We start from the raw sequence: 25307 nt of genomic DNA, 5'->3' as shown, positions 1-25307 counted from the left end.
ACTCATCAAATCATATATTTCCAGTTTGGAGTGTGGAATGTTATGGGGATCGTATCAAATGCCTTACTGAAGTCCACTGAATGCCTTTTTCCCAGTCACCAGAGACTTTACATGTCTGCAATTACTTTTCAAGTATAACCAAGAGCAGCTTGGTGATTTCATTAGTCAAGTCTTCAATGACTCTGGGATTTATCTCCTCAGAATACATAGACTTATGGATGTTTTTCTTTTTTTTCCTCAGGTGGTTGTGAACCTGAAATTTGCTTGCAGCAGGAGGGACTTTGCTCGCACAAAAATTTAGCTTTTTAATAGCCAAAGGAAATCTGTTTTTCTTGGTGTCTGGGAGGGAAAAAAAACTTATATGGAAAGCAGCAATGAAGCTTCAAAAGTGTTAGTACTTAAATGTATTTTAGTTGATAATTTGCTTGGAGAGATCTCCTGCTGTGGAGCTGTTTCTTCTTTCTTGATTACACCTATGTTATGAAAATTCATACTGTAAATTCATTGTAAATAAATAAAATTGTTTTTTCATTTAAAAACACATCTTTATTTCTTCATTTCTCCTCATTAAGGAAATACTCATTGGTGCCAACATTTTGACAAAGCATTCAAACTGAGAAGAGATTATGTAGAATAGTGAAAAGAAAAAGAAAATGATTTTTTTCGTCAGCATAGATAATATTAGCACAAGAGTAGTCATATAGTCAGAAAGATGTATGACTTAATTTAAAGGACACTACAGTCTTAAGAGACCGAGAATGCACAGATAATACAAGAATATATGCTACTTAGAAACATGTCTGTCCCTCCTCTTTTAGTCCCAAAAGAGCTGATTTACAGTCTGAACTAATTAATCTTATTTCGTAATTCACAATGGGTTGTTCATGTAATGTTGGTCTGAATACAATAATAAAATGCAATATCAAGATTATGAAAGACAAATCAAAGTTGTTTTTTAAAAAAAAACAAACAAACAGTACAGCCAAGTGTTGGAGCTTGGTAAACTAATAAACAACATCCTAAGCCTTTTAAAAGGCTTTACTGCTACTGCATGAATTCTTTCTTTGCTTTCAATTTATGTACTGATTCTGATACAGGTAAACAATGAGTAGGTGAGCACTAAACTGCAGGAAGCAAACTAATAAGCTACATTGTCATAAAGTTCTCAAGATATTATAAGTATATCAGTATTTTTCTCACTGGAAGTAACAAAAATCTACTGTTTTCTCAGTTTTGCAGGACAACTTAGTTCTTACTACAATGGAGATGGAACTGAAACACGGTGAAAGTGCTTTCATTATTTATGATATTAATATTATTATTATTCCTGATTATTTTATTTCAAAAATTACGGTGAATACAGTTAAGCGTGCATATTTTATAGGAATTATATGTTAAACAAAAACAGCTTGAAAGCTAACTATTTACAAGAATCGGCCATAAACTAGCTACAGAGAAAGAATTATTCACTGAATGATTGTGAATAATGAACAAATCTACGAAAATCACAATCTGTTCACGGGCAATTTGTGAGCTGAAGAGAGTTAAAATTCATCAGCCAAATTATTTGTTATAAATTATTTGCCAAGCTCTAATGAGCACCCAAAAATATGGCTGCTTATTTAAAACTTGTTATCAAAAGTGCTTCTGTCTGTATAAGAAGTCCAGAAATACTCTTCTGTACTTCTCAATATGTCTTGACATTGTTTTCAGTTTATTTATGTTCTAGGCTTAAATATGAAGTACAGAGCAATGTAAAACTAAAATATAATAAAAAGGAGGGAAAAATCAGTATTATTCTCGCATCTAAAAAGTGTTTTCACTGAGTGAAAATGCTTGTGGTGAAAGAATGCTACTCTGCAGCTTATTCTTTTAATCTGAAACGATCAATCAAATCAATATCACTTTGTCATAATAGGAAATTATGGATCTTCTGCTGTAGTTTACATTTATGTAATTCAGCCTTTCTCTCTCTCTTTCTTTTTTTAATTCAGCTTTCCAGGAAAAAAATATGCTTCACTTCACTTAGTGCTGTCTTTGTCTTTAGTAACTTGGCTTTTATTATAACTTTTCAATCACTCACAATCTAAATACTGAATATATCACTCATTCCTTATATCTAGCAATGACGGTAATAAATATTTCAGTAATTTGTGACTTTTAATTATATCTGGTTTACAATGGCTATCAAAAATAATGACATATCACATTGCAAATAGTAATGTTCCTCAATTGCATGAACCATACTAAGTGCTTAAAGTGTGTTAACTGTCAGATTAAGCACAAGCGCTCTGTGCACTTTATATACAGGTACAACTGTGTCTGTACTCAGCAGTGAACACGCACTGAAATAAATAACATTCTAAATACTTTTAAACCAGACTTGAAAATTATCAAAGACTATGGAGATATTTTAATTGATTTTAAAGGGAACTGGATAAAAAGAAAAATAAAGAAAAAAAAAAGATGATAGTTTATTTTACATAGTTTTGGCAAAAGAAGGGCAATTCATTTTTGCAATTTTCTGTGAATAACTTCAACCTTGGGCAAGTCACTCCCTGTATATTCAGTGACAAGAAACAGGCATGTTCAGGAGTCTGATTTGTCAGGCCAATTTTAGATACCCTTTTTAGTATAAGATTAATTGCCGTAAAGATGTTCACAGTGTTCTGCAGTAGCTATAGAAGGACTCTGGATTGATTATCTCAGACCTAAACATCTAACTTCTAGACATATCTGACAAAGGAGATGTGTTTCACTACTAGCTGAAACTGCAGTTTCTTTAACTCTTTTTTTTTTTTTTTTTTTTTTTTTTTTTTTTTTTTTTTATCCTTTTCCCTGTGGATCTTATGGTGATGTGACTGGTAAGTAAGAAGCTACAGAGTTATGGAGAAAGTTGTGAGAAAAATGGAACATGAACATCAAGCTTCTAGGAATCTCAGTTAAGATTCAGAAGTTCGTTAAATTAATTTTGGCCTTAGTGACTGAACTTTGACTGCATTGGTGAATTTTTATATATGCGACTGTCATGATTTTATGATTTTTGGTTATCAGTATTCCACATCATAACATCATGTAGTACACTGGGAGTTAAAGAGTTAATGCTCCAGTTCCAGGTACCTGTCTGTAAGAGAAGAACAACTACACTCCCCAGGGGGCTTTGCAGACAGAGGAGATATAACCCCTGGCAAGGTCACCTGATGTACCTTTTTCCCTTGGCTCTCCTCCTGTTGCTCATCCCGACTGCATGCATCGCCTCAACACTACTGTCAGGAATACAGCTTTCAGATACTCTTTCTCTCATTGTGTTTGGTTTATTTGCTTCAATTCTAATTATATTGTATTATAGTGTGTTATCTTGCATTCCGATACCATATTTAGTAAATCAATTCATTTCTCCTCCGATCATAGCCACTGTTTTTTTAAATTATTTTGGGGTCCCATTTCCCTTTTCCAGAGGCACAGATTTTGCAAAAATCACTCCTGGCCCTCTTAGTCATGGAACTGGGCCGAACAAGCCCGTATACCATTTACAGCAACACTGTACATAACATTTTTCACTCATTCCTCAGTGCAAATAACTTCAGATTTCTGGAGCTTTAGGGCTCCCTTCCAGCCTTGCACTGAGAACCCAAGAGGTTCATTGCAATAATTGCTAATAAACAGGAATCTTCTCATCCTAGGACACTAACCTTTTTTTTCAGAGTGAGCTTCAGTTTTAGAGTGGCATTAATCTGTCTACCTTAGTTGCTTAAATATAAAACTCTGAATACTGAGCTAGTTGTCCAAAACTTTTCTGTTCTTGAACAGGTACTCCCATAGTACAACTCATGGCATGGTGAAATCAGAAGCAGGTAGATAAAAGCCCTCTTGACATGCTTAATTTTGATTCATCTGTACTGATACAGTAAATCTAGAGAAGTAATTCAGATTTAGATACCTAAACTTCAAATGCTGCTCACCCCCTAAATAATTCTATTTTCACTTTTTTATTCTGCAATTGTGTGAGAGGAATAATAGAGTTTATTTGCCTCAGCGGAATACTGTGAGGAGAGAGTGAGTAAGCAAGCTTAGAAAAACCTAGTTGTTACAGATTTCCCACCGTCATACTCATTTCTAGCTGATCTGATAAACTGCCAGTAGAATCAGCATGTATGCTTCTCCTAGAAGGTCCCAATGTCACTGTGAGAAATGATAATTCTGTGAATCTATTTTTTTTACTATGACATTTAAAAAAAATCTGCTGAGAGAACTAAAATTGTCAAACAAAAATGAATATTAATTTCATGATCTAGGACTGGAACTTTTGTCACTTTGAAGTTGGTAGGCCTTTGTGAATTCCCAGATTTTATGGAAACTCCAAAAATTTAAAGCTGAAACTTTTTTTTTTTTTTAATAATGTAAGCTTTTTTTTTTTTTTCCTATTACAATTATTACTGAAATAAAGAGAAAATAGATGAAAATAAAATGGTAAGACAGTAGGAAACAGAAGGAAATATGAAAGTGTGAGGGAAAAGAAAAAAAAAAAAAAGGAAAGATTTTCAAAATTATGGAGAAGGACAAAAAAAAATCGAAATAACTTTTTCCAAGCTCTAACTTTTCTGATTCAGTCATGATGGCCGAGGTTAGCTGCTTTGGAGCTGGCCCAGATCGAACTGCAGTGACTGACCGCGAGGTACAGAGGGTGATTTCAGTCCGCTCCTTCATCCAGGGAGCCCTGAGATCACAGAGCTGCCCGGCAGCTCGCCGAGAGCGGCTGACGTGGCGTGGGCGTTGCCTGGGCAACGGCTCTGCGTTCATGCCCCCTTGCCTTCAAAAAGCCTCAGGGACGGAGAGGAGGAGTCGGGGTGTGTATCACGTGGGCTGTTCAAACGCCGAGAAACCGTAAGCCACCCATTCACGGGACTACACAGGGAGGAGGGTTGCTATCACTGAGAAGCAAATGGTAAGTGTGGGGGCACCTGTTAACGGCTTGGTAACAGGGCAAGGGCGGTGCCAGCACTACCAGCGACAGGGCAGGGCTGATCAGTCACAGTCCATTAAGGCTACCTGAATAGTGCTAGTGAGTCTGCTGGTTTGCCATAGCTGTGCCCCGGTGGAAGGCTACTGCCAAGAATAACGTGGAGACCGAGGCTGAGGTCCCAAAACAAGATGGTAGTGTGCAGGTCTCTGTCTGTAGTGAGTGCCAGAGCCTGGCCTTTGCAGTGCTAGGTGAGGGAGACAGCACTTGTGTAAGATGCAACCAGGTAAATGACTTACTCAGCCCTGTGGTTGACCTGAAGCAGGAGGTAGAGAGGCTGAGGAGCATAAAGAAATGTGAGAGGGAGATGGATTGATGGTGCCAAACCCTATCATCCCCGAGATCTTGGCAGCCAGCTGAGGCTCCACACGGAGTAAATCACCCCCTGCCACCTTGCAAACAGCTGACAGAGGAGAACCTGCAGGCAGACAGTGTTCCTGCTGCAGTGAACCCCCTATTCTCTCCTCCCACTAGGAACAACAGTGAAAAATCAGGGGGTGTGGAGCAGTGGCAGAGGGCCCCTGCTCGGTGATGCAGGTGTGCCCTCCCAGAGATTCCCCTGCCTCCCCAGCTGCCCCTGCAGAATAGGTACAGTGCTCTGCAGGGACAACTGGATAATGGCAGTGATGATGGTTCTCCCTACTTAGTGGTGTTACCAAAGTCTAACCAGTCCTCACTTAGCATTTAAACCTTATTGGCAAAGAAAAAACGACAGGTCGTTGTCATTGGTGACTCTCTGCTGAAGGGAACAGAAGGGCCAATGTGTAGACTAGACCCTCTACACAGGGAGGTCTGCTGCCTTCCGGGAGCCAGAGTCAAGGACATGAGGAAGAAACTTCTTTCCCTAGTTCAGCCCTCAGGTTTCTATCGCCTGTTGTTGTTTCAGGTTGGCAGTGATGATAATAGGAAGAAATTCCCTAAAGACTATGAAAAAGGACTTCAGAGTCTTGGGGTGACAGGTAAAGGGTTCGGGAGTACAAGTTGTGTTCTCCTCTATCCCTCCAGTTATAGGGAACAATGAGGGACTAAAACTGATGGGCCAATGGATTAATACCTGGCTCCAAGCCTGGTGTTCCTGGCAGGGGTTTGTGTTTTTTGACCTCTGCTCTGTTTGCATGAGACCAGGCCAGCTGGGAACCTATAGGAGTAGCTTCTCCCACTGGTGGATAGGGGCCTTAAGACAGGAGTTGGGAAGGTTCATTCATAGAGCTTTAAACTAGGTATGAAGGGAGGTGGGGGTGTAACTGGGGTCACTAGAACGGAGCCTGTATGTAACATCTCAGTGCTTGTAGAAGAGGGATGTGATAGTAAGATCCCCCAGTCTTGTGTCTCGGTGAAGGAGGATGACTCCTTTTGTAGGAAGAACACAAGGGTTGATGTGAGGTTGGTGGCTGTGGAAACACCTGAGTATCGTCATGAGGGTATTAGGGCACCTGCCACTCAAAAGGAGGCCCAGCTCAGGTACCTTTACACTAACGCACACAGCACGAGTAATAAACAGGAGGAGCCGGAGGCCACTGTGTGGTCGGAAAGCTATGATACAGTCACCATCATGGAAACATGGTGGAATGGCTCGCACAGCTGGCATGCTATGATGGATGGCTCCCGACTTTTCAAAAGAGACAGGCAAGACAGGAAGGGTGGTGGTGTAGCCTTCTATGTTAAGAATGTGAACATATGGAAACTAATGATGATGATGATAGGGTTGAGAACTTATGGGTCAGAATAAAAGCAAAGGCCAATAAGACTGATATTATCATGGGAGTCTGCTACAGGCCATCCAGCCAGGATGAAGAGGTGGACAAGACACTTTATAGACAGTTGGGTGAGGTCTCAAGGTTTCTCCCCCTTGTTCTTACGGGGGACTTCAACTTCCCAGACATCTGCTGGATTTATAATACAGCAGATAAATAACAGTCCTGGAGGTTCCTAGAGAGTGTGGGAGATAACTTCCTGACACAGCTGGTGAGGGAGCCAATGAGGGGAAGCAAAATCCTGGACCTGCTGTTTGTTAACAGAGAAGGTCTTGTGAGGGATGTAAAGGTTGGAGGCCATCTGGGGCATAGTGATCATGAGAAGCTAGATTTCTTGATCCTTGTTGAAACCACAGAGGGGAGTCAACAGAACTGTCACCTTGGACTTCGGGAGGGCAGACTTAAACCTCTTTAGGACCATGGTTGAGAGGGTCCCTTGGGAGTAGTTTTGAAGAACGTGGGAGCCCAGGAAGGCTGGGAATACTTTAAGGAAGTTATTTTAGAGGTGCAGGAGCTGACCATCCTCAAGTCACAGAAGACAAATCGACGAGCAAAGAGGCCACACTGGCTGAACAGAGACCTTTGGCTGGATCTCAAGAACAAAAAGAAAGTTTATGGTCTCTGAAAGAGTAGGCAAGCTACTTATGATGATTACAGGTATGTAGTGAAGCTGTGCAGGGAGAAAATTAGAAAAGCCAAAGCCCAGCTAGAACTGAACTTGGCCACTAAGGTAAAGGAAAACAATAAATATTTTTATAAATACATCAACAGCAAGAGGAGAGCTAGGGAGAATCTCCATCCCTTGTTGTATGCCGAAGGCAATTTGGTGACACAAGGATCAGGATGAGGCTGAGGTACTTAATGCCTTCTTTGTCTCAGTCTTTAATAGTAAGACTTGTTATGCCCTGGGAACACAGCCTCCTGTGCTGGTAGGTAGGGAGGGGGAACAGAATAAGCCCTGCATGATCCATGATGAGGTGGTTTTGGACCTGCTCCAAAAGCTGGATGCTCACAAGTCCATTGGGCTGGATGGACTGCACCTTGGAGTGCTGAGGGAGTTGGTGGATGTGGTTGCCAAGCCACTCTCCATCATTCTCCCGCAGTCCTGGCTAACCGGGGATGTCCCAGCAGACTGTAGACTGGCAAATGTGACACCCATCTTCAGAAAGAGCTGGAAAAATGATCCTGCTAGCTACAGACCTATCAGTTTCACCTCGGTGCCGGGGAATGTTATGGAATGGATAATCTCAGGACTCATCATGGACCAGTAAAGGTCAACCAGGGGATCAGGCCCAGTCAGCATGGGTTTACAAATGGTAGATCCTGTCTGACAAACCTGATTTCATTCCATAACAAGGTGACACACTTGGTGGATGAAGGTAAGGCTGTCGATGTGGTTTACCTGGACTTCAGTAAGGCCTTTGACACTGTTCCCCACAACATCCTCGTGGAGAAGCTGGCTGCCCACAGTTTGGATGGGCATTCGCTCTGTTGGGTGAAACATTGGCTGGATGGCTGGGCCAAAAGAGCTGTGGTCAGTGGAGTTAAATCCAGTTGGTGACCAGTCATGAGTGGTGTCCCCCACAGCTCAGTACTGGGGCTGCTTCTATTTAATATCTTTATTAATGATCTTGATGAGGGGATTGAGTGCACCCTCAGTAAGTTTGCAGATGACACCAAGTTGGGAGGGAGTGTTGGTCTGCCTGAGGGGAGAAGGGCGCTACAGAGGGACCTGGATAGACTGGATCGATGGGTCAAGGTTAACTGTATGAGTTTTAATAGAGCCAACTGTTGGGTCCTGCATTTTGGTCACAACAGCCCCGGGCAACCCTACAGGCTTGGGGAGGAGTGGCTGAAAAGCTGCCTGATGGAAAGGGACCTTGATGTACTGATGGACAGTTGGCTGAATATGAGCCATCAGTGTTCCCAGGTGGCCAAGGAGGCCAATGGCATCCTGGCTTGAATGGTCTGGTGAGCAGGACTAGGGAAGTCATCCTGTCCCTGTTCTTGGCATTGGTGAGGCCTCACCTCAAGTACTGTGTTCAGTTTTGGGCACCTCAATACAGAAAGGACATGGAGGTGCTGGAGCAGGTCCAAAGAAGGGCAACAAAGCTTGTGAAGGGCTTGGAGAATATGCTCTATGAGGAACGACTGAAGGAACTGGGGCTGTTTAGTCTGGGGAAAGGGGGGCTGAGGGGAGACTTTATTGCTCTCTTCCAGTTTAGGTTGGGTATCAAGAAACACTTCTTTACAGAAAGGGTTGTTAAGCACTGGAATAGGCTCCCCAGGGAGGTGGTTGAGTCACCATCCCTGGATGTGTTTTAAAAACTGTTTGGATGTGTTGCTCAGGGATGTGATTTAGCGGAGGGTTGTTAGTTAGGACAGTATGGTTAGGTTGTGGTTGGACTCGATGATCTTTAAGGTCTTTTCCAACCTGAGTGATTCTATGATTCTACAATTCTATGATTTTTATTTCTAATTGAGACACTGAGAAACAAAGTAAGGTAATTTACTGAACCCACCTCAGTAAAACTGAGAGACACTTCTCAGATCTGTAGTAGATCCTTATTTGTAGCAACTGAGCCTAGTGAAAAAATACTTTATTCAAACTGAAACCAACCAATACTTTCAGTTACCTCATTTATTTTTGAAATATATTTAATTATAAATAACTATATAAATAATGATTAACTACTGGTTAAGTAACAAACTGAAGTCTTGGGAGGTAATTCCATCTAACTGCCATATTTAAACTAACCAATCCATGGGGAGAAAAAATAATAATAATAATAATTGTAACTTCCACTTGCCATCTTCAAAATGAGGATATTTACACTTCACAAGGACATTGAGTATGCTATTGAGTATTCTGCAGCATTCAGATATTATTTTGATAGGGCTATATACAGATAGACAGATATAGAATATTTCTACATTACTTGCTCAGTATCACTGTTTCCACCAAGCTTATCCAAAGTGCATCACTGTCTACCTAGTCTCATGCTCACATGTGCCAAAGATGAATAAGTAAGATCAAGTACCTTTCAGTGAGTAAATCTTTATTTTGTATACCTTAGAGCCTTACAATCCTTAATATAACACTTTTCCACCAAAGTGATAACTGTGTTCAACAGTTTGGATTTTGTGTCTTAGTCAGAACACTCTGGTTAGCATGACTGTCATTTCTTCTTTAATTGAGTAAGGTTGAGATTTTAGGGAAATTATGTCAAATATATTTCATCAGTATTTCCTTTTTTTTTAATTTATCAGCAGTAAAAATGCAGAAAACCTCAAGTCTTAGTGTATTCTGCAAAGATACACCGAGGTAGGTATGCTGTAATAAAATTCATTTTGTATGTGCACCTACTTGACTCTCCTAGACAATGACTACTGAAAAATCAACATTTTAGCGACTGCAAATTGTTTTGTAACTTAACTATTCAGTATCTCATTATGCAAATAATACTGAACTGCTTTTTTTTTTTCCTTTAAATCTGTATAATCAATGTTATTATACCAATTTTATCTCAGTAACATTGACACTGGATAAGCTCATTTTGAATATAAAACTGTAATGGTGACAATTTTTTCTTCTGTTTGCTTTAGGATGATGTCTATGTAAATGAAATAAAGTAAGCTAAACTTTAATTGGATTTTTTTTTTTTTTTTTTAATGAAGCATTAGATGAATTTGTTCACATTGAGCTCAATCAACACTGTAAGTGTTGCATACATTTGGGGTGGTAATATAACTTTATAATAGTGAAGGAAAATCACATGTACCTTCCAGGTCATGTGCTGCTATGTATATCACAAAACATGCTCTCTAGATTCACAGCCTATCTCCAACTTTCAATTCTCCAAAATTAATTAATTTATTTATTATTGAGGAATGATCCACAGGATTTTTTTTTTTTTTTAACCTTGCAAGTGCTGCAATAGCTACTAGTGTACTCAGGTTCAACTGCAAAGGTCCAACAGATGTAGAGACTGTGCAGCCATATAGGTACATATGAGAACTTAGACAAAATCATCAGCTAATATGAAAATATGGGCTTCTTGAAAACATAGGTCAATGTTTACAAGCTATTACAATATATAGTTTGAAATGGCCACAGTTCTCTAGCAGATTACACTGATCTCATCTTCTCTGCTGAATTTAAAAGAAGAGACACAAGTCTACTACGTCTGTAGCTTTGGATTATGACTTCCTACAAAGTTCTGTACTGGTTATGTTTGCAGGAATACATATGCCCTGATTTACCTTGCATGTAGTTACAAATCTGATATATGCAGAGGTTCGGTAGGATTTTTCCCTTAATTCCTGAAAAACACAAAATATATATTTTGTCAGTTCTTGAACTGTGTTGCTAGCCATTAGACAATTGATTCTTTACATGGATTATCAACTGGATTTTCAGCTGGATTGCAGGTATTTACAATGGCTCATCAGTCAAGTCACTGACAAGTTAATAGCTGCTTTCATCTTATAGTACTTCACTTTTACTGTATGACAAAGCAAGAGGCTACTTTGATTCCAACCTGTTTTAGAAAAGTGACTGTCATTTGTAAGGACTTCATGTATACTAGTTTTAACTACACAGCTTCAAAAAACATAACTTTAGTGAGTTCCAGATCCTCTAATGTCTGTGGAAGCACAGGAGCCTGAGATAAGGTTTGAATGATACACTTTTTTCTTTCAATAAGAGCATGCAAATTAAAGAGAAAGTATTCAATCAGAATCAGCGGAGTTTTTAAGAGACCATTCTCACCCTGCACATTGCTTTGTATGATGAGTAGGTTGTCTGGTAAGTGCAAAATAAAGTAGCCTGTTAAGTACTAATAAGCCACCATAATTCCACAGATAAGCACAGGAATAGACTGGACCATACATCACCTTACTGAATTTGTCCAAAGAGAAGAATGACAAAAGGAGTGAAGAAATGTAGCCACCTACCAACATAAGTGATTCCCCTATCTCTAGTAGTTGTCATTGGGTAGGGCTTTTTGACCTACTGCTCAGCACAATCTTTACAAGCCTCCTCAGTGATAATTCTTCTTCACAGGCATTTTTTTTTTTTTTTTTTTTTTTTTAAACAGGGCTGTCTTAATGATTTTCTTATCCAGTTTGAAATTGAGGTGTGACTTTAGGCAGAGTTTTTGAAACACTCATCACTAGCTTAAGTTTTCATGATGATTTGTTTAGAAATATAATTAAGCCAATAAAGGAACCGCTCAGAAATTTTAAAATCATAGCTTAAAAACTTAATGGAGGGAAGGCACAAATGGAGCTCCCATTAACCACCTTTAACAACAACATATATTTTCGCTGCAAATAATAAAAAGACATATGCAAAAACATCTTTAACTTTCTTTAAATTTTTCTTTCAAATCTAAACTGAATTAAAAAAAAAAAAAAAGACAAAACAGACCATTCTGATCCAGTTATATCCTACTTAGTATAAGAATTTAAGTGGGGAATGATGTATTTGCCCAAGATTCTTCACAGCTGCTGAAAATAAATAAATAAATAAATAAATAAAAACATCCCCCAAGGCGAGTTGAAAGATTTTATTTTGCTATTCTTCTTAAATATAATTCTGGACAATGACATCTCTTATAGTCAATATATATTTTAAGTGGAGAAGTTACAACAACAACAACAAAATGGAAACAAAGTAAGATATGAAGTCAAATGATCATTGTCATAGAAGAACAGAGCCATGGTCTTCACAGAAATGTAGCCCAAGAAAGGCCACATTGGCAGTTCGGCCAAGGGTTAGTCCCAGTTAAACTGTTTACACTGAAATGACCCTCCTATGACTAACACAATTGTAGCACAATGGTTGTGATGTAAACTTAATCCAGTGCATACCAGGACTTCTGTACCCACCTCCTTAAGACTGAGGTGGAGGAGGGAGTTAACCTGTATATCAAATGTCCAACGGCTGCTCTGAAAACAATGTGTCCTATTTTGTTATGTTGGCTTGTGATGTCAGAAGAGGATGCTGGTGGTATGGAATTAGATGTTGAACCTTCCCACCAGTATTCTGTTAAATGTTTTTGCCATGCAACAGATATCAGTTGACGAGCAATCTGACAAAATGACATCTGACGTGGAAGAGCACATGAAGCAAAGGTGTGTAATTCAGTTCCTCCATATAGAAAAAAAAAAAAAAAGACATACCCATTGACATTCATTGACAGTTGCTGAGTGTTTATGAAGACAAAACAGTTGAGGTGAGCAGACTGAGGTGGTGAGCTGTATGTTTCAGCAGTGGTGACAATGATGTGAAAGACAAGCCACATTTCAGACAGCCACACAGGTATTTCATAATCAGTCGTAATAATCATACATTGCTGATGAAAATGCATAGCTAGAGGTGGTGATTATGCTGAAAATTAGTTTTGTAGCTGAGAATTTAATCTTATCAAATTGTTCTAATTGTTATTTTCTTCTTTGTATCTGTTGAACTTTCCATGGAAATAAAAAGGAAGCATTACTTTCAGAGCAGCCTACATACCTGTGGCTGGAAATGCCTTGTTGCCTGTGCCTAGTTGGGCTTAATTTTCTCAAGTTATAAAGTAGCATATCTCCTCCAGTGCACTGCTAAAGTATAGGCAGAGAGCATGTAGCAGCAAAGAGGAAAGATAACAGTGAACATATAGATCCTTATCTTACAAAAAAAAAAAAAAAAAAAAAAAAAAAAAAAAAAATCTCCAAAGAAACAGTTTTAAAAGACCACTTAGCATTCAGCAGAAATACCAGCCACTACCGGCCCACCAGTTCAGCTTTCCCTGACAATAGTTTTTCTTGTCCAGATTTATGTCAATATTTATGCTCATTAATTTGATAAACCTGTGATTTCCAGGCTGTTGAAGCCAGATTGCATTGAAGCGGTATATACCAGCCAAAAAAAAGAGTGTTAGCAAAGCACTAAGATCATTAATTGGCTTATGTTACCACATATTTTTGTGGATTCCTCCCTCTTTCCCTCCCCCTCAGCCAGCTTCTCTTTCAAAATATCCTTTAACTGTTATTTTCCATTTTGCTGATAGTATGTCCCTCAGAGCTTCTTTTTTTTTTTCTTTCTTTTTTTTTTTTTTTTTTAATTCTCTTTGCTATATCACTATCTCAAGCTTTTACTGGCTTCTACTGCAATGATGGCTCAAAAATCTATTTCCTCAGCTTTGATTTTATTTTCACCCATTGTTTCCTTACACATTATCTAAATCATCAATTTAATCACGAAAATTCATCGTTCAAAACCTGAGCTTTCTATTTTTTATTTTTTTCCAACCATGTTGCATTTTTTTTCTTTCCTGGTCTACTCATGCCAAAAGACAGTCATTTGGTCTATCATTCAGGATTATCACAGCAAAGTGCTGGTAAGGCACTCATCCTTCCTCCTCTTTAGTTTCCTTGGGGATCAATTGATTCGTTTTACATCACGTATCACAATGATTCTCTTTACATAAGTATCACAGAAATTGTTCTTTAAGATTCCAACAGATAAAAAAATGAAAGTGTCTTGAAATTCAGTGTCTTCTCAGTCAAAACGTCAATCTGCCTAAAGGTACTGCCTGGAAAAAGAAAAAAAAAAAAAAAAAAAAGATATTTTTAATGATTATTAAAATTATGTACAACATTTTTTTTTCCCCTGGTTTCCATTTAAAATAAATAAACAGTGAGTAGCATACATGTTTATTGAATCAGTATAATTTGTAAAGTAGTTCGCGTAGTGTCTTGGTGATTCATCATGACTCAGATGTGTCTTAGCAAAGATGTAATTTGCTTTCATCTTCCTTTTTGCCTGTCTTCTTCCTACTTTGAAGCCACAGACTCCTTTTTTGTTCATTTATTTTTTTTGGCTGGAGACCTTCAGAAGTACCAAATCACTGGTGATACAATTCTTTCATATGTTGGTACAAAATCAATTAGGATTTAGCTTAATGAAATGGCAAGTGGTCACTAGGAAGGTAACACTGCAGAGCTTCTTTTAGCTAAGCATGAGGTTCAGAAAGTGTATTTTGTGTTTATGATCTCTAGCATGTAGATTTTTAGATTTTAGCTGTAAGAAAAGATCTGGTTCGTGATCACCTGAGGAAAAAGAACATCCATAAGTCTATGGACTCTGAGGAGAATGATCCCAGAGTCATAGAAGACTTGGCTAATGTAAACACCAAGCCGCTCTTGATTATACTTGAAAAGTCATAGCAGTCAAGTAAAGTCCCTGGTGACTGGAATAAAGGCAATGTCACATCCATTTTTAAGGGTAGAAAGGGCAACCCAGGGAACTACTGACCTGGTTGACATGCCTTAGGAAAGAGTTGTCACCCAGAGAGAACTAGATGGGCTCAAGCAGTGGGCCAGGACAATCTCGTGAAGTTCAACAAATCCAAGTGCAAGGTCTTGTACATGGGCTGTGGCAAATCCCCCAGTCAATAGAAGTTGGGGGACGAAAGGACCAAGCACAGTCCTGTTGAAAAGGACTTGGGGGTACTGGTGGATGGCAGACTACTGGATATGAGCCATCAGTGTGCCGTTGAAACATAGAAACCCAGCTGTATCCTGGGCTGTGGCAACAGAGGCAGGGTCAGCAGGTTGGGGGAAGGAATCCTGCCCTTCTACTGTGTATTGGTGAGACCTCATTTGGAGTACTGTGTCCAGATGTGGATTTCCTCAGTACAGGAGAGACATGGATCTGTTGGAGTGCATTCAGATGAGGACCTCCCCTACGAGGTCAAGCTGAGAGTGTTAGGATTGATATTCCATTATCGGAGAAAGTTTCACAAATAAAATGTCCTTGAAGAAAGTTAAGTTGTAAGGAAATGACAGAATACAGATTCCATATCAGTCTTCAGATTTTTCCAAGGCTGATTGTGGAAATTAACTGGACTTTGATTTGCAAATTCAAATCTCTGCTTCTCAGTGATATTTTTGTATACTTTATTTGTATGCTTTACTTTCATTGCTGTATTTAATCAGAAATATGCTCCCCAATCAAAATAAAATAGGTAAATTTTAAATTGAAAAAAAAAATAGTTTTCATATTCAAAAAGTTCATTTTTTGCATTAGCTCATACTCAGTAATTGTTAAGTGAGGTGAGGAGCACAGTCACCTCCTTCAGCTGCTCCAACCCAGAACCTCTCCTGGCTGACCTCTAGTGCCCAGCCTGGGGACTCAGGGCCTCTGCCAGGCTGGGGGTTTTAACTGCTGCTTTATCCTTTACAGTTTGAGCTGGTAGAAAAGCTTTGAACATATGCCAGAAATACATACACATATGGAGAAAATACTGACATGGTCAGTAATGCAGGCTGCTCGAGCCACGGGCTGTCTTCAACAGCACTTACACACAGGACTCATGTAAACAAACAATCAGCTTAGTACCCTTACTCCTCTTCAGCTGGTAGTGATAGAAGTTCACTAGTGCAGGCACACACACAGCACTGACCCACTTCATCAATCATCTACTCAGTGGTTGGCCCAGCTTGAATTTTATTGCACACAAGCTGGGCTTGCACACCCATTCCTCATGAAAAACACTTTGCAAGTACCCCTGAGAGTACCAGTATGGAACCATCTCCTGCCTGGTAACCCAGCCTGGGTGTCAGGCCTCAAATTTACACATTGTAAATTTCAAGCTTACCTACTACTCAACAGCTAGCCCAACTTAAAGTTTGCTAGCACACTCCATGCATACCATGTCTGGGGAAAAGATACTCATCTCCTCTCAACAGCTGGCACCAGGGACATGGTGTGACCCACAGCCTCACTCCAGCTGCTGGTGTGGATGCCTGTACTTGCCTCACTCACAGTCAATCCCTAGCAGCTGATTTGTGGACAAAAAACACTCCTGACCCAGTGGTATAGAAGACCCCAGTTGCTCAGGTAGCTGATGCTATGATCCCATGTCAGCTCCATTATCTTGTACCACAAGCTGGGGGCATCTGCACTCCTGGTCTGATTCCAGTATCTGGCAGCCAGTTCACTCACACTGGTCATCCAGTAGCAGGCACTCCTGGCACAAAGTCTGTAAGACCCTTTCAGGTCCAGAGAGCTATGGTATGACAGCTATTGATGCTAAGATTCCCACACACTCCAGTAACCAGCACCATAGTCCTCAGGCCTGCATCCATAGTCAAACTCCATTAGCTGGTCCTGATTCCACTCACATGCACACAGATCCCACCAGTGACTGGCATGGAGATCTTCATAGTTTTTGCATTGTCTGGCTCCACTGGCCAGGTATGCTCTCTTCCTCCAGCCCAAATGCAGAAGCTGGCATCCACACTCATGCCGGCCTTACCAGGAGCTGGCATATAGTCCTTGCAGTGCACACACAGGTGAGAAAGTGTGAACACACAGAGAGATTTAAGAAAAGGTTAAATGAGGAATTATAAGAAGGTAAGACTGATTGTGATGGTCAGGCACAAGATTCACCGAGAAGAGCATATAATATACTGACTAGAGCCTTATTAAACATGTCTGTCCTTTTTATTTTCTTCTCCCTACCTCTCTTTGTTACTTTTGCTCCAACTGCATGTCCCCATGGGTTTGCAGAGCTCTGCAGCTTCTTCACTCTCTGGGTGTCTCCACATTCACATCTTCTGCAAAGTTCTGTCTATTGTTCCTGGAAGTGGTACCTCTAGCTTGTTAGCAAATCAATTGGTGAGACTGGCAGATTTGTATCTTGCTATTGTCTTCCAGCTTAGAAGTTCTCAATCAGGTAATGCTACTGGAATAAATATTCCCATATTCTCACCTGTTCTCATAAATCAGTGTGCCTGTCCAGACTTGGTTCACAACACTACTTCCCTTTCTTACTCCTTTTTTGCCTTGGAAAAGGTGAAAGAAATTTCTACATACCTTTTACATACCCTTAAGTTACCAGCTACAAAAACAAACAAACAAAAAAAAAAACAGACTGCTGTATCATTGATTGACATTTACTGCTTTCCAACAGTTACTTTCTTTTTGTGCAGAACCTCTGCTCCACAGCTATTCAATTTTCAGTGCCTTAAACTTCTGATAGTGGAAATGACTTAGGATGGATTATCACTGAGGAACTTTCATCAAGTTTTTGCACAAAGCTTTCATAAAGTCTATTATTCAAAAAGGAGGGTTTTGTTTCTTTTATAGAAAGACATCAGCAATCCCAGAAAATCTGAGTTACAAAATAAATAATAATAATAATAATAATAATAATAATAATAAAGCAATCATATTAAATCATAACATTTGAATTATTTAGTGCTCTTACCTGTGTTTCCCTAAGAGCTATGCATCAGGTTCCTATACCCAACTTTAATATCTAAAACATTTTTGTGAGATGTCTGTTGTTGGATGCTATATTGCAGCAATGATGTGAATCATGAAGTCCTATTTTCTGTATAGGATATGCCCAAAACAATGATAATGAAGAACAGAAATTCCATCTACTCCTATGCATATGATGAGGGTTCTGGACTTTCACCATTGCAATTTAAAAGGTGTAGTTTGGAAGTATAATTAGGAAAAACAATAAATATTATAAAAATAAAATAAAATAAAATAAAATAAAATAAAATAAAATAAAATAAAATAAATAAAAGACAAGCTAATAGGGATTGGGTGACAGCAAAATGTATATATCCATTCTGAAATATGAACCTATGGAGTTTGCTTCCTTTAAAGAACTGTTTGCTTACCCTGAGTAAACACATATATATTTAAAACAGACACTGAAGGAATGACAGGAAATCAACGAGTTTTTAAATATTTTACTTAAATATGAATCCACACTCCTTGAAGTCAACAAATATTTCAGACAATGGAGTGTGTATTCTACTCTTGTCTCATTGCAAACATTGGGAAAGGAACCAAATAAAAGTACAAAGAAAAATTAGTTTTCAGTTTAGTTCTCGGGACATGAAAATCAATTGTTTTGTGCTATTGCCTTGAATCTTTTAGCAGAAGCACTGGATTTCTCCCCATGAATAGAAGTTAGCTGACATTATTGACATATCCACAGAAAGTCTGTAATATAAAAAATGTAATACTTTGCAATAAGTTTATTTAGGGAACCTTTTGGTTGTCAAGGTCATTTAAGGCAGTTGCACATTGCAGACTTTAGATTTTTGAAAAAGTAAAAGTTGTGAACAGATATAAATATTTTCCGTCTAGCACAATGCACAATATACCCATTCTAATTCATTTTTCTTCTTAAATTTCAGTGTCTCGTAATATTCAGCATACATGTCCTCAGACCATCCTATATAGAAGTAGTACAGTCAGTGGCAGTGACTGAGTCTCAAAATTCTGAGTTTTAGCCAGATGAATCATTACAGGTGGTAATTTACTGTAAATAACATACAGAATGCCATCATTGATTGTGTCCTTTATGAGGATTTGTCAATATCCAGGCAAAGTCACCAGTGACTGGCAAAAGGGAAACATCACTCCCAGTTTTAAGAAAGGGAAAAGGAAAGTCATGGGAAACTACAGACCAGTGAGAATAATCTCTGTGCCAGGGAAGATCATGAAGCAGATCCTCCTGGAAGCCATGTCAAGGCACATACAAGATGAGGACATGTTCCGACACATCCAGCATGTCTTCATTTCTGACCAATCCGGTAATCTTCTATGATGGAGTGGTAGCACTGGTGGACAAAGGAAGGGCAGCTAACGTCATCTAGATGGACTTCTGCAAGGCCTTTGCCATAGACCCATACCACATCCTTCTCTCTACATTGGAGAGATATAGATTAGAAGGGTGGTCTATTTGGTGGATAAGGAATTAACCGCATGGTCATAGTCAGAGAGCTGTGGTCAATGGCTCCATGTCCAGTCAAGTTGTGCCCCCCAAGATTCTGTCCTGGGAGCAGTGCTCTTCAAAATCTTTATCAGTGACATAGACAATGGGACCAAAGGCACACTCAGCAAGTTTGCTGATGACACTAAACAGTGTGGTGCAATTGATACAACATGGCTCCTCTTCAGAGGGACCCAAACAAATTCAAAAGGGGGGCCCATGTGGACATAACAAGTTTCAACAAGGCCAAGTGCAAAATTTTGCATTTGGGTTGTGGCAATCCCAGACGTGTGTACTGACTGGGAGAAGAACTTCTTGTGAGAAATCCTGCGGAGAAGGGTTTGGGGATTCTAGTACATAAAAACTTAACATGAGCCAGCAATGTGAATTCTGTAATTGAATTTAGGAAGTTGACTATTCCACCTTGCTTTGAGTTCCTCAGAAATTGAAGAAAGAATGAAAGCAGTACTTCCCTACTACTTGTGCTGTCTGCTCTTTCCCAAGATGTAAAGAACAATTAATTCTACTTTTGAGATTTTAAAATATGGCTTATTTTTACTGTTGTTTGTTTGTTCTGTTTTAACCAAGCTTTCATAACAACACTATTTTGATACCTAAATTAAATTCAGGGAATAATTTTTGAAAAGACAGTACAAGTCTGGAAAATGAAAGAAACTCAAATTACTCTCACCTTTCCTGTACAGGCTAATGATATTGACCAATATGTGCAAGGTCAAGAGTCACTACTGTGACCCATTCCACATATATACAGTCTAATAAGCGTAGGTAGCAGAAAAATAGATACAACACCTATACAATTATAAGTGAAAAAAATATCAATATACAAGTAAGATAGTTGAGTTTCTCCTCTTTGCTTTACACCATCTTGGACCCTGCTAGAAAATTTAGTCTTTGGTTTACTTTTTTAATGATTCTAAAGAAGTTCATAAGTGCTTATAGGCATGCTAGGGAGGAACTGAAACATAAAAATAAGAAATAATAAAAAGCTCATTTAAGATAGCAGAATTCATCCTGTGATTTATTAAGCATACGTAACCATATCAATCTTCATAAACAATGCCCATTCGGGTCACTTTGTTAGTCTGCATAGAGATTTCTGCCTTTATGTCCCTTTTTTATTCAGTAAAACAACTTTCCCCTGAATAAAGAAACAACTGCTTTTGGCAAAGCACTCCATAGAGATGGATGGAAATAGGGAATATCTCTGGAAACACTGAAATATTTAATCTTATTATATTTTTCAATGTTTGAAATGCAGCACCATTTTCTTTTCTTGTGATTATTTTTCTCTTTCCCAAAGGAATCAACAGCTCTTTGATTTATATGCATTGTTTCTTTCACTTTTCCTCCTCCTTACCATAGAGTAAATGATAATAAATGATATGTAGAACTCTTTATTCACTTATCAGTAGACAGAAGTACTATATTTAGTATACTTAACATTCCTATAGTGTTGGAAAAATATCAAGCTACAAACTGTTTTTTTTTATAAAAACAAACACAATAATAATCATAATAATAATAAAAATATTTGCAAATAACTGTACCTCTTGCAGGAAGTAAAAGAAATATAGGAAAAAAAAAGAGCATGAGAGGAAGATTTGATGAGGTTGTTTTTTTTTTTGTTTGTTTGTTTGTTTGTTTCTCTGTCACCTATCAAATATACCAGATTTACAATTAGCTTTAACTGTTTGAAATGAAGTTAAACATTAATTCTGTTTCACTGAATTAATTATTGCATTGGTTTAGAAACAATAGGAGGTTTGCTTATTATTTTGGAGTATGGTGCTAGTACTAATTAAACCAAACTTTCAGACTATTGTTTCTAACAAGATTAAATAGATAGATAGATAGATAGATAGATAGATAGATAGATAGATAAAAGCAGAGCTTTTTGTGTAATTTGTTTTGCAAACAAGAGAGGACACAAGAAAAGACAACTCTGCACATGAATAAAATGTTTCAGAAAAAAAAAAAAAAGCTTTGGTAATATCTACATTAATACTCCTAATGTTTATTAATCTATAAACCACAGGTAATACCTTATTTTTCTATTATAATAAATCCTACTCTTCTATAACCTCCTTTCCTACCATACTTCTGTCCCTCTCTCCTTCTTCTCCAATGAGTAACAACTTCTAATAACAATCAGTTTCAGAGTAAGAACATCATTCATTCTGCATAGTGCACTAAAGAACTATCAAAATTGTAATGCTTTTAAATCATTACAGGCCTGGGCCAGATTCTCAACTAGTAACTTAGTGATAAAAGCTCCTGAATATTATTACCTATTCCCTAAACTGCTCTGTCCCCATTAAATACATGTACAATGTATTTGTCACTAGGACTCTTTATATTCTCATTCTAATTGCCCAGGTTAGAAGATACTGGCCTAAAAATAAAGATGTATTTGCATCTGTAAGGTAATTTTTCCTCTAGCTGCAATGTTACATTAATATATTCAAAGTTAGGGCCCGTTAAGTTTTCTGATAGAAATCAGTGTTTAGAGGATTCTTATCTCCATTATTTTGTTGCAGACTCTAATCAATTTCTGATTTTCTAAGCAGGTTTGATATTCATTTTATAAGAAATTATATTACAAAAATCAAAGAAAAAGTTAAAAATCCCCAGTATTTTTTATACAGTCTAACAAGAATACTTAGCAATAGTTGCCTAAACCAATAACTGTGTAAGGTCTTCTGACATTTTGTAAGCACTGTAATTCAGAAATATACCTTACCTCTTTTAATTAACAAAAGCATAGATGTTGCTATTGTTAGCCACATGCATTGTTAAAAAAAAAAATAAAATAAAAATAAAAATAAAAAAATCTTAAATTGTTGAAGCTATTACTTAATGACCATATAACCACAAAATAATTATCAAGTTATGTTTCCATCTTAACCAAAAAACTTATTGCATAATCTGAAAGGAAGTTACAAGGTCATTGCTTTTGAACTACTTGGTAAATTCAAATATACTTGCTAAGTAATTGGCAAAATATGTAATTACAGTGGACCATATGTTCCTACGGTTTGTGTACTGAACAATGCGGAAGTATGTCACAAAGTTACTTTGCATACCTAAAATAGGATATAAGTACCTGAGTGGCATCAAGTTAAAGTTCCTTGAAGAGAAATCTGAGCACAAACTACTGAAGTTGTTGCTATTGGAAAGGTAGGAGGAGCCAGCTAGGAAATATTTTGTACCATATGTCTGCTTCACAACCCACTGAAGAAATGTCAGAAGAACACTGCAAGTTAATATTGCTTGAGACAGTGATAACTTACAATGCACTGACAACATAGATTGCAGATGGCCAAATTACCACTACAAACACCTTCTGGCACCTGACAGCTCACCAGATGCTGGTGGGTGTCATTTGCTACTTAATCATGTACCTGAGGAGAGATTATGGAGTTCCTATCCAGGAATCTATGGGATCCATGTTAGTAAACAACTGCTATATCTTATGGAGGAATTCAGCACACTGTCAGGATAAATCGTGTTGTGGATGTGTGTAGATACTCTGATCAAGTACCTCTACTACCTCGCAAAACAAACGTACGACTGACCTGACTGCATTGCACTGCTAATTCTACTACTTCTAGCAAATGATGAGGGAAAGCTCCAAGTATGTAGAACACATTTATGAAGCTGCAGAGCAGTAATCGAAAGCTTCTCCCATATCAATTTCTGGAAATACCCTTATAATTTGGAGGCTTTTATTCCTTCCATTCAGAAATGGCCATAGGGTACTTTCATGTGGCCATTTAATTGGAGTTGTAGATTTTTAATCTAAGTTAATTCTGACTAGTGAATAAATATCCTTCTAGGTATCTGTGAGTCAAAATATTCCAAAGAATCTTGGGAATTATACACATATTTGCTTTTCTATTTTAATATTGTATCTAATCTTTTAAAATTATTTTAATCCTATCTCCCAGTTGTAAGCTTATTCAAGATTTTTCCTGCCTTTAGCCATGAAGTGATAAAAAAATAAATAATAAAAAAGGTCTGTAGACTTCATAGAAACCAAATCACATAGCAACAGACCAAGGTTTTCACAAACATTAGTGCTTCTAGTAAGTACTTTCTACTGACTTTATTTTTAGGTATTTACAGAAACTACTTTAACACATGGTGCAAAAGGCTTCAGAAATATTATCCACGTTCCTCTGTAAAACTAATACATAATAAACTCTGAAAATTTAGTAATAAACACTTTTTTGGTTCACAAATTTTCCCAACCAACTCAAAGTTCCTAACGGACTTCTGTACTCTTTTCATTCATACTGAATTAAAAAAAAAAAAAAAAAAAGAGAGAGAGAGAAAGCTGGTGTCTTATGCTTAGCTAGTTTTCAGATTATAAACTAGAAACAAAAGTTATTTGTTATTTCTGAAATAAAGAATATGTGATTGGTACTCAGATTAATACAGTATTAGTATAGACCACAGTAGAAGAGTCCAAAAATCTCCCATCAGCATAAATCATTTATGGGAAGTATATTGTGTTTAGTCATAGGAAGGCCACAACATACAAATGTGCTTAAAAATTACACATGAAATTAAATGAAAAGAACTTGAAGTAACAAATTATGAAGAAAATAATGCAGAAATGAAAACTGGTCACGGGGCTAACTGAGGGTGTGTCCTTATCTCAGTACAGTTATGTTTAATCTGTCTTTAATCCATACAGATTTTAAAAAAGTAGAAAAGGCAGTAAGAATTTTTTAGTATATGGGATGGATTATGTTTGAAGAAACAAATGATACTAGAATTGTTCTGTCTGCAAAACAGCTAATGGAAAAATGCAGAGCTGGTCTAATCAAGAATGCCTCTAAGAAGATGAGTTTGAAATGTGTTTACATTAATCACAAGAACAAGAGATATCACGTGAAGTTTTTAGTGAGAATGCTTAGAAGAAAACTTTTGCATACATCTGACTACAATAGCCATGGAGAAGGCTAAGGTACTCAGTCTTCACTGGCAGCCAGGATTCTCATGTCTCTCACATCTTTGAAAGTCATGTTCTTGAATCTCTAGGTGAAGCTGGGGGAGCAAAATTCCTCCCTGTCATGATTCTGTAATTTTGCTATTGGTATTCCACATCCTAACATCATGTATAGCCCGGGTAATTAAAGGATTAATACTCCAGTTCCATGGATTGACAACCTTCCAGATACTAGCTTCTCAAAAGAGAAGAAGAACTACATATCCCAGAGGACCTCATGGTCAGAGAAGGAAGATACGTCACAGAAGTCACAGGATCCAGGATCTAAGTCACAGGATCTGGCTCTCTTGCCTCTCTCTCGTTGCCAGGCAGAGGGGTGAGTCTGCTTCCAAGCTGTGCGTCCTCATTCATGAAGGCTTTTCGGTTTCAGAAACTTTCTCTCTCATTTTATTTGATTTATTAGCCTCAATTTCAATTAGATTGCATTATATTGTGTTATCTTGCATTCCGATATAGTCAGTAAAATAAGTTTTCCTCCTTGGATCTTTGCTGCTGCTCCATTTTTTTCTTTCCCCTCTCTGAGCCCAGCTCCCGTTTCCCTACCCCTTTCCCTTTTCCCTTCCCATTTTTGGGAGCAAGGGGCCCACGGTCCCCCCCCCCCCCCCCCCCCCCCCCCGTCACAGGCATAGATTGATCTAGATAACTCCGTGATACTCCCAGTGTAAGAGAAGAGCAAGTCCAAGACCACCTCATGAGAGGTGAAT

Source organism: Gallus gallus, chromosome 1 (genome assembly GCF_016699485.2).
Source record: "Gallus gallus isolate bGalGal1 chromosome 1, bGalGal1.mat.broiler.GRCg7b, whole genome shotgun sequence".
NCBI classification, from domain to species: Eukaryota; Metazoa; Chordata; class Aves; order Galliformes; family Phasianidae; genus Gallus; species Gallus gallus.
The sequence above is the reverse complement of the archived record's forward strand: the minus strand, read 5'-3'. Positions refer to the sequence as shown.